The sequence below is a fragment of the Saccostrea cucullata genome, unplaced genomic scaffold, assembly GCF_032062105.1.
Source record: "Saccostrea cucullata isolate Sc308-1 unplaced genomic scaffold, CSIRO_AGI_Scuc_v1 ctg13212, whole genome shotgun sequence".
Classification (NCBI taxonomy): Eukaryota; Metazoa; Mollusca; class Bivalvia; order Ostreida; family Ostreidae; genus Saccostrea; species Saccostrea cuccullata.
Genome location: NW_026920854.1, coordinates 8936 through 18185, shown reverse-complemented (window position 1 = coordinate 18185; position 9250 = coordinate 8936). Strand labels below are relative to the sequence as shown.

The following is a 9250-nucleotide window of genomic DNA, read 5'->3' as shown; positions in this document are numbered from 1 at the left end:
CCCCATTTTCTAAATTTATGAATATATCATTCTAGCTCAAAGACTCAGTCTATTTACTTATTCCAGGATACTGACGGGGTAAAATAAGTTAAACAATACCAATTCTGCCACGAAATCGCTTAGTCCCCATTTTAAGATTTTTTGGCAGGGTCCCCAGATCGAAGTCCAAACACGTGTGTGTGTGTGTGTGTGTGTGTGTGTGTGTGTGTGTGTGTGTGTGTGTGTGTGTGTGTGTGTGTGTGTGTGTGTGTGTGTGTGTGTGTGTGTGTGTTTGTTAAAATAATACCAAAGAGATCAGATGAATTGTGTTGGAAGGATATGTAAAATGAACGAAACGATTCTTTAATTGATATTTTATTATCAAAATAATGAAAGAATGATAGATGCTGCTGATGAGAACTTCTGATCGATTACTTCTTAGAATTCTCGTCTGAACCCCATTCCTGAGTTTCTGGTGAATTGTAAACGCTATAAAGAGGAACTAAAGCTGGATACAGATTTGAAGGAAGCAGAAAAGGAATATCGAGTTCTTCTGCAGAAAGCCAAGAGGCCCGAGTACTCGGTATTTCTTCTGTTTTTTTAATTATTCAGGTGTCATTTGACCTTCACATCGAAGTACGGTGTATTTAAATTTGAACCTGCTTTGACAACTGAGTTTTTTTAAGGTCAGACGACACGTTCCTAAAAAATATATCATAATTTTCCCTAAGGTCAGACGACACGTTCCTAAAAAATATATCATAATTTTTCGTAAGAATTTGTCATTGAAGTATAGGTACTTAAACAGGTTTCCTCATCAAAAAAAAATTTGGGTACCTACCAAGCATTTGGCCAAAAAACCATAGGGTCATATTTCTTATATAACCCTTATTTTTTAATCTTCTAAATGGCTTATAACACAATTTTTGGTGCACTTATGTTTAAAAACATATTAAATACAATGTAGAAATAAGAAGAGAATGACAAATATGAATAATATTCGATATAATACCAAGAGATACAAAACATATATTTGAGTCGTCTGATCTTAAAACGTTAAATGAAAATAAAAAAAATCTTTGTGGTAGTACATTTATTTTATATAATTTTTTAATGTCATATAGAGAGATCGATATGAACAAAACTAATTTTATAAGACCGTTCTTGTACTTTGAACTGTCTCCTTAAACAGAAAACTAGACCTCATTACGAACGAAATCTTTTTGACATCGAAAGAAGAAGTCAAGCACCAACCCTCTACGATGTTTTAAATATTGTCTCCAAAAGATATCCTTACACCAAGTGGAAAAAAGCCATGTCGGAATTCATTGGTTTGACACCTATCCAGCCAAGTTTGCAGGTACTTTTTAGATATCGTTTTGTAGACATTCAGTGCTATTTGGAAATTAATATATTGAAATTAACAAACCCAGCAGAGTATCCTGATTGATTGATGAGGAAAAATTGGATCGACTCTATTTAAAGAGAGATCAATTCTGCCTTTGACTTTTAGAAAGGAGTTTAGAAATAAATGCGCATAGATAATTTTTTTCTACATCATTGATTTTAGAAAAAAAGAAAAGGGAGTTTCTCCACTTATACATATCAGGGTAGATAATGTCTTAACCCTCACGATAAAGTGTAATTAAATGAAGAATATAAATCAATTGCATTTAATTATTAAGGTTTTTTTTTAAATTAATAAATATATAACGTTTTTCAAATATAACAAGGGATAACCTTAGCCCCTTTTATTCTATTAACATTTAAAATATTTGACGGCTGAAATTCATAACTTTCACTTATTATTAATTTTTTACATACATTTTTAGCTCAAGTGAGCTTTTCTGATCGCCGTTGTCCATCGTCCGTATAGTTGTCCGTCCGCCTGTAAACTTTTCTCATTTTCAACTTGTTCTCAAGAACCATGGGGCCAATTTAATCAAACTTGGTACAAAACATCCTTGGGTGATGGGGAGTTTAGATTGTAACCTTGAAAAGTTCCCTTCCAATGGGAAAAGAAAAGACAAAAATAGGGTGGGTCAATAAAAAATCTTCTTTTCAAGAAACACTGAGCCAAAAAGCTGAAACTTATTTGGAGGCATCCTGGGGTAGGGTAAATTCTAAATTATTACAATCATGACCCCCGGGGGTAGGGCAGGGCCATAATAGGGGATCCAAGTTTTACTTAGAAATATATAGGAAAAATCTGTAAAAAAAATCTTCTCAAGAACCACTAGGCCATAAAAGCTGAAACTTATGTGGAAGCATCCTGGGGTAGTGTAGATTCTAAATTATGAAAATCATGACCCCCAGAGGTAGGGCGGGGCCACAGTAGGAATCCAAGTTTTGAATAGAAATATAGAGGTAAAACTTTAAAAAAAAAATATGTTATAGAACTGCAACACCAAAGTTACTCAGGTGAGCCATGTGGTTCATTGGCCTCTTGTTGATTTGTACTGCATGAAGGCAAAACGTAAATTTTGCAGTATTATAAAAAAAATCTTGGTAGTAAACACAAGAATGTTTCAATAAATTTAAATCAGGTGTTTTTAATTAATTACTAATGAAAATCGCTAATCTAATCGTCCTATATTTTTGTCTATGGAATTTTTTTTTTCAATTTTCACTTAAAGGTTTTAACTGCCAATGAAGTTCAGGTGTTCATTCCAGTTACATTCACAACAAAACGTGAAGAGGAATCATAAAAACCGAACGTGAATAAATGTGACAAAGAAATAGTTGATAAAAGAGAAGAATGGAAGAATATTGTGTCTCCAGCTGTTATAATTGTACATTGTATAAAATTCATGTACACTGTCGTTTGTATGCCCTCACTGTTTTTTCTATAGTTGTACGTTTGTACATGTAATCCCTCGCTGTTATTGTATAACTGTAGGTTTGTATGCCCTCGCTATTTATTGTGTAACTGTATATAATTATACGTTTGTATGCCCCCGCTGTTCGTTGTGTACCTGTTCTCTCCTGTTGGTTAGTGTTACGTACGTCATGTACAGGCGCGTAGCCAGCATTGAAATGAAGTGTACGCAGAAAATGGTCGGGGGTCTGGGGGTCGCCCTGAGGCCCCAGTGGGTCCAGGGCGAAGTCCTGGTTGGGGGGCAGGGGGCAAAGCACCCGGAAGCTCCTGGATTTTACGAAATGTTTCAGTCATTTTCCTTTAAAAGAAATCACGCAACATCTCGTTTCTCAAGCAAACACTTAGCAAAGTTACATGTATACTTCCATGGATACTTCAGGAAGAGAAGGATAATTTAATCAAATTAATTTTCGAATATATTGGTATTAGAAAAAAGATTCCAAGTGTGACAAGATTAAACAGAGAAGTAATTTAATAAGTGATCATTGGAGAAAAAGTATTTCAAAATATAAACGGGGGTGTGGGTCTTTATATATATTGTTAGCTTAAACAATGTGAGAGTACGTAAATTCTATAAACTGGTAACATCAGTAAAAGAAGATATTCATAAATGATCTATATAATTATTTATATGTACTTTGTTCAATACCAGGGGTAATTTGAATTTTGCCTTTTTTTTTTGTTTGTTTTTTTAGTTTATCGATATTTATTCATTACTTTAACGGATATTCTTGTATAGTCGTCCAAAAGTTAAACCCTTGTAACTTTTTCTTTAAATCAATGTCACTTACTTAGATCGCTTTCCTTCATCAAATACATGTATTTGTCCGGATAATCAGGATTACGCGGATTATCAGTTGAAAATTTTGATTCAGCAATATTTTCTTACTCAAGAATTTTGGAATTCAATTTATACAAGACTGGATTATAACGATATTCTGAACAAAATTTGAATAGAAACAATAAGACGTAAAATAATTTGAAAGACAGATAGTGCCTCTTTTTCTCCGGATAAATCTCTTTCTTTTTTATTCTTTTTCTTTCTTTCTTTTCTTTTCTTTTTTTCTTTCTTTTTTTTTTTTTTGAAAATGATGTGTACGCACTTGCGTATAGGCAGCTACGCGCCGGAATTGTAACAGTGTCCTGACACACAGCGAAAGTTTACTGACCCCCAATACATCCCCGTTATCTCGCTTATAAGTCGATTGTTTGACATACTTTTAATAAATTTACTGTACCATGAGTATACTGCTATCTACCAGAAAAACGCTGACATTAAAGGTGTCCTAATTATAACTTTTTGAGCATATTAAAGCCCGAGATAATAAGCACCACCTTCAGATTTACCTGGTCTGTATTCCCCTGTCAATCAAATAAAGTCCATCATTGGGTACTTGAAAATGATTGACATTTAGCTGCTAGTCCCTGTGTATATCTCTTTCACCTTGTTTAACACGCGTGGCCACCATCAAATTAACTTTCGGTTTTCTGATGTTTTCCGCTAAATCTCCATGATCGCAATTAATGAAGAAGCCATTTTGATGCAAAACATTTTTAGCTTGATTATAATTGATTATAATTATCTGTATTGCAAACATTGAAAAATGAAAATGCCGTCATGGGTTTAATTTAAAAATCAGGATTGTGTATTTATTTTAATAATGAAAAGTGCATAGGTGACTGAAATCTTGTTTTGATTCTTGATTTGAGACACGCCGAAAAACATTACGATTAAATAAAGGCGAATATACCCTGGTAACATTTTTTGCTTAAAATGGATAATAAGATTGAAAACAAAATGACTGATTAGTAACAACTTCGCCTGGACCAAACTTAATATTAAAATATTATCGGTAAGAGTTTCTTTCTTTTCGTTTTGTTCAACCGAGCATTTCTTGCTACATTGGTTCTTACCTCCATTCAAGGTCACAGGTGTTAAAAATAGTTTTGAAAGAAATACAGAAGTTTGCAATACATCAATATTTTGTTTTAAAGATTGTTTTTTTTTTAAAAATTATAATCTAAATTTACTTATCGATAAAATACACACATTTATAATGTAATTTTAGTTTGACGAAACCATCGTTATGGCGAATTTTTCTCAAGATACAGAAAGTACAATTTGCTAAAAACAGGACCACCGGGTCAAGACTTTTTTTTATAAACGGGAAGTAACTGTTTCTATTTGACCGTGATCGAAGCTTTAATTGCTACGATATTTACGATAATTATGAATAGTTTAATTTTAAGATTTTGAAAGGGACAGCCAAGGATGAGTATTTTACTGTTGAATTCATATCTGTATTAATTCATTTTTTTGAAACAACGAACTCAAGTCATTGCTGCTATGACGAACAATGTAAGGTACATATATACTGTATATTTTCTTCTCTTTTGACAAAAGGGAACTTATGCCCTCGTAATAAAAAAAAAAAACGGAAATATATTTAAATTTTGTCCTGGCCGCCCGTCTTTCTGTCTATCTGTTTATCTTGCTCTTTATCTGTTTGTTGTTGTTTTTTTTTTGTCCGTCCGCAAAATCTTAAACTTAGCCAATAACTTTTGAGTAGGTGGGGCTATGGATTTCAAAGGTGTGCCCCTTGTGGCAAGACCTTCCTTTGGGTAAAACATTTGACCTCTTGGCATTGACCTTCGAGTTTGACCCATTTTTTACAAAAAATACCATACTGTAGCCTTGTCCATAAATTTTGAATAGGGCTTTCAGATGTATATTCCTTTTTCGTTTTGTACCACCACATTTTACCTTTTGACCTTGTCCTTAGAGTTTGACCTACTTTTATAAAATTTAAACCTTGGCTAAAACCAACAATTTGACCTTTACCATGGAGTCTGACCTGCATATGAGAAACTTCAACCCTCATTGTAAGTTGCTATACGGGGGCATTTGTGTTTCACAAACACATCTTGTTTTTCATGTGCTTTGTCCATACGCCTAAACATTGTTTTAGATCTATTATGAAAAACAGGTTTAAGTAAAATAATAGTACATCTGTTTTCAATTTGATGATTTTATTTCCGGTCTGAATTGATGGGTTGTTTCTTTTTTATAGTTTGTGCTGTATCTGCGACACCTGGGAACCTTAAGTCATTAAAACTACTTTAAGTCAGTTCAAGGAACTGGATTAAAAACATCAGAAAATATACTCCTTTATAGCATCTATCATTTTTCTCTACGAGCCGTGACATTAATATCTATATGTTCTCTGAAATAAGAGACTGTTATAAAATCAAGTACAGATATTCCTGTGTTTATAAATGGCCACAACCATTCTAATTAGCACGTATTAATCAATTTTCGCTTTATTGACATTTCCACTAAAACGGAAAGGAAGAAGGAGGAGGATATAAGGACAGCCATGGAATACCACCACCCACACGTATTTATTTTATTTCGCCTCCTTTGTTATTTTTCGAGGTCCTCCCGTAGCTTCTCCCGTGGAAACGTGTATCAGTGAAAGGAAATTACATTCTTCATATACCAATTTTAATTTTATGTACAGGTACCTACATGTAACGCTTAGTTAATCCATAAGAATGTAAATAAATTTCCATATTGTTTACTATAATAGCTTATATCAGTACCACTCTAAAAAAAACAATTATTGAGGTCAATATACTATATATTTATTGACTGGGTTCGAGGGCAACATACGTTTTTGTCAGACCCAAGATCGAAGCAAACTGTTTGTCAAAGGCCGAAATTTTAAATCTATTTTAATTGCAATTAAAAAATGTCGGGCAAGTCTAAGGGATCGACTTTGACAGAGAGCACTAGAGAAGTTGAAATTACGAAGGGGATGAATCAATTTTTTCTCAACGATCTAGAAAGTATGTAGTCATAAACTTAGCAATTTTTCTGTACCATGTTGCCGCTTAATTAACTCACGAATAATCAGCAAAATTTATAACAGAAAATATAAAAGTCTGTCTTCAGGACATATGTATATATGGTTTTTTTGCAGTATTTAATAAAAGTACACCCTTCCTGTATTTTATTCATTAATGTGTCATAAACAGAGATTTATCTGTTCTCAGGCGATCGCCATGAGTTCATTGATATTGACTGTCATCTCCTGAAAAACGGCAGATACAGTGTGTATTGTGACGCCATAACGAGTCAGTCTCACCAGGTGCCCGTATGTTGTCAGACAGTGTGTGTGTGTATGTAACAAGGACGTATATATACTCACACTCAGACATCGTATAGTGTACACGGGCGGATAGTGTTGATAAGTCATCTTCTGTAGATTACATGTATCAGTACATCTTGTACTCACCGTCACCGTCAGTGGGAAATTAATACACTTAGTCTAACAAAAAGTACTCACATCAAATTTTCTTATGTGAGTACTACATTACTAGATACTATGTCTTGGCATTACTATGATGAATTCGTACAGAATATATATAGGAAAAAAAACAAAGCTCGAGTTTCTACAGAACAAAATAAGGGCTATTGTCACTAAATTGCTGCATATTCTCTCTGAAGTTTCCATGATTGGTTATTTGATTTTAAGGACTCCAGAACCACAGGCACTTGACGTTACTTATTTTTAAATTCACACATTTTTCTGTAATGAGACAATACATTTCTGGCTATTCGCAGCTGTTTTTGCGTAACCTCTTGTATAAATTATAAATATCCCACCTACCTTTATTATTAGGTAGGAGGTATATTTTTTATTAAAAGAAAAATAAGTAACGCCAAGTGTCTTTGTCCAGAACCTCTTTTTTCCTTGCCATCAGTTTTAAGACTTTTAACACTTTATACAACCGTTTCTCACGATAAATTAAAGTCCAAGATATTTACACCATAGACAGCTGACTTTTTTAAAAAAATAAATATTAATCGCGTGAATTTACGTACATCAAATGTGTTGTCATTGGTCATTTTACAAATTTATTTTGTTAAAACGGTCTGAGGTTGATAATAAAAGGATGGTTAAGTTTCTGACCGTCAGAATCTATGTAGTATAGTGTAAGGACAAGCAACAATTTGTCAAAGTTTCCAAAGGTTCCAACTTCACCCCCTTATCAACAGACCTATTTTAAATTCATATGAAGCATAATCTACTCAGAAACTTATAAAACTTATACATGAGGAAATGAAAATCTTTTTTGTGGGCTTATACCCGATATTAAGATATTAGATGTATCGACGACGAATTGTCAGTTGAAAAAAATAATCTATACATAAGTCGACTCGATAAATCCCAGTGAACTTGAATTAAAAGACACCAAAAATTCTGACATCTGTTTTTTACATGTACAGATGTATTTGGATATTTTACTTGAAAAAGACGTTAATGATAATCTATTACAAAACTTCTATGGAAGGGAATTACCGCCAAAAGTCTATGTATCTTGCTTTTATTCTTATTATGCCTACTTCTTTATGCTTTGATATTATTGTAATTATATGTCACTTTATTGCTTTCATATTCGTCTTTATTACATTTCACTTTGACTTTTATCATTCTTCATTTTGCCTTTACTTCTATGTTGCTTTATTCTTGTAAATTCATTCTTCTTTCTTCTTAAACTTAAACAGTTTCTTTAATAAATTATTCGCATTATCTCTACTACGAATGTTAATTCAATCACGCTTACAATGAAGCATATTCAATGAAGACGAATGGAAGTTGTCAATCCGTCAAAATTTAGTGCGGCATTATAACGCTAGGTGGCGTGGTGTTCGCTACGAGTGTTGGTAAAACTAGGTTAGCAATACCGGGTCGGGTTATTTGAGATTCTTCAATACGCCTTAAGGAGGCTGGCGGGTCAAAAATTTAATCTTAAATTAACCACCAGATTTAACTTATTTTTTTAGATATGGTATATTTAGCTGTCAACTATCATTTGGCAAAGAAAAAATTCATATATTTTAGTTTTAAAATTTTATCATTTTGTATATCTTTATATGGAGCTCTCCTTTTAAAGGAGATTGAAATAGTCTAAAAATGGCTGCCACCCCCTAGCCTCGTTAATACTTTATCAATCGAACTTCTGAAGGCCGGATCAGATCTCCCGATCCAATGATGGAAACTCCATATTTATTTTCTCTAGGCACACAGGAATAGCGGCTTCTTTTTATTTCAGACATAACTTTATACTATACTGAATATGTTCATTTAAAGGCCGACCTACTTTTTGTAAGAGTAAGGGTCAAATAAGTAAATGTAGTAAGTATAATAGGTAGAAAATTTAAATTTGATTCTATAGAAGAAATTGAATCTAACTCAAAACCCACACCGCCCTCGAAATAGGATTTCATTGGCGTATGAAGTTAATTGAAAGTGGGGGAGGGTGGGTAAGTGTAAGAATTTTTTTTAGACCTTCAAAAAAAAAAAAAAAACCTGACAAGCAAAAAAA

General features: G+C 33.2%; 1 long non-coding RNA gene across 1 annotated transcript; it reads left to right on the top strand.

Annotated features, from left to right (window-relative positions):
* Positions 1-402: 402 nt before the first annotated feature.
* On the top strand, positions 403-2987 carry LOC134258507 (uncharacterized). The gene is made up of 3 exons (XR_009990164.1): positions 403-562; positions 1172-1339; positions 2616-2987. It is a non-coding gene; the product is annotated as an uncharacterized LOC134258507 (long non-coding RNA).
* The last annotated feature ends 6263 nt before the right edge of the window (positions 2988-9250 follow it).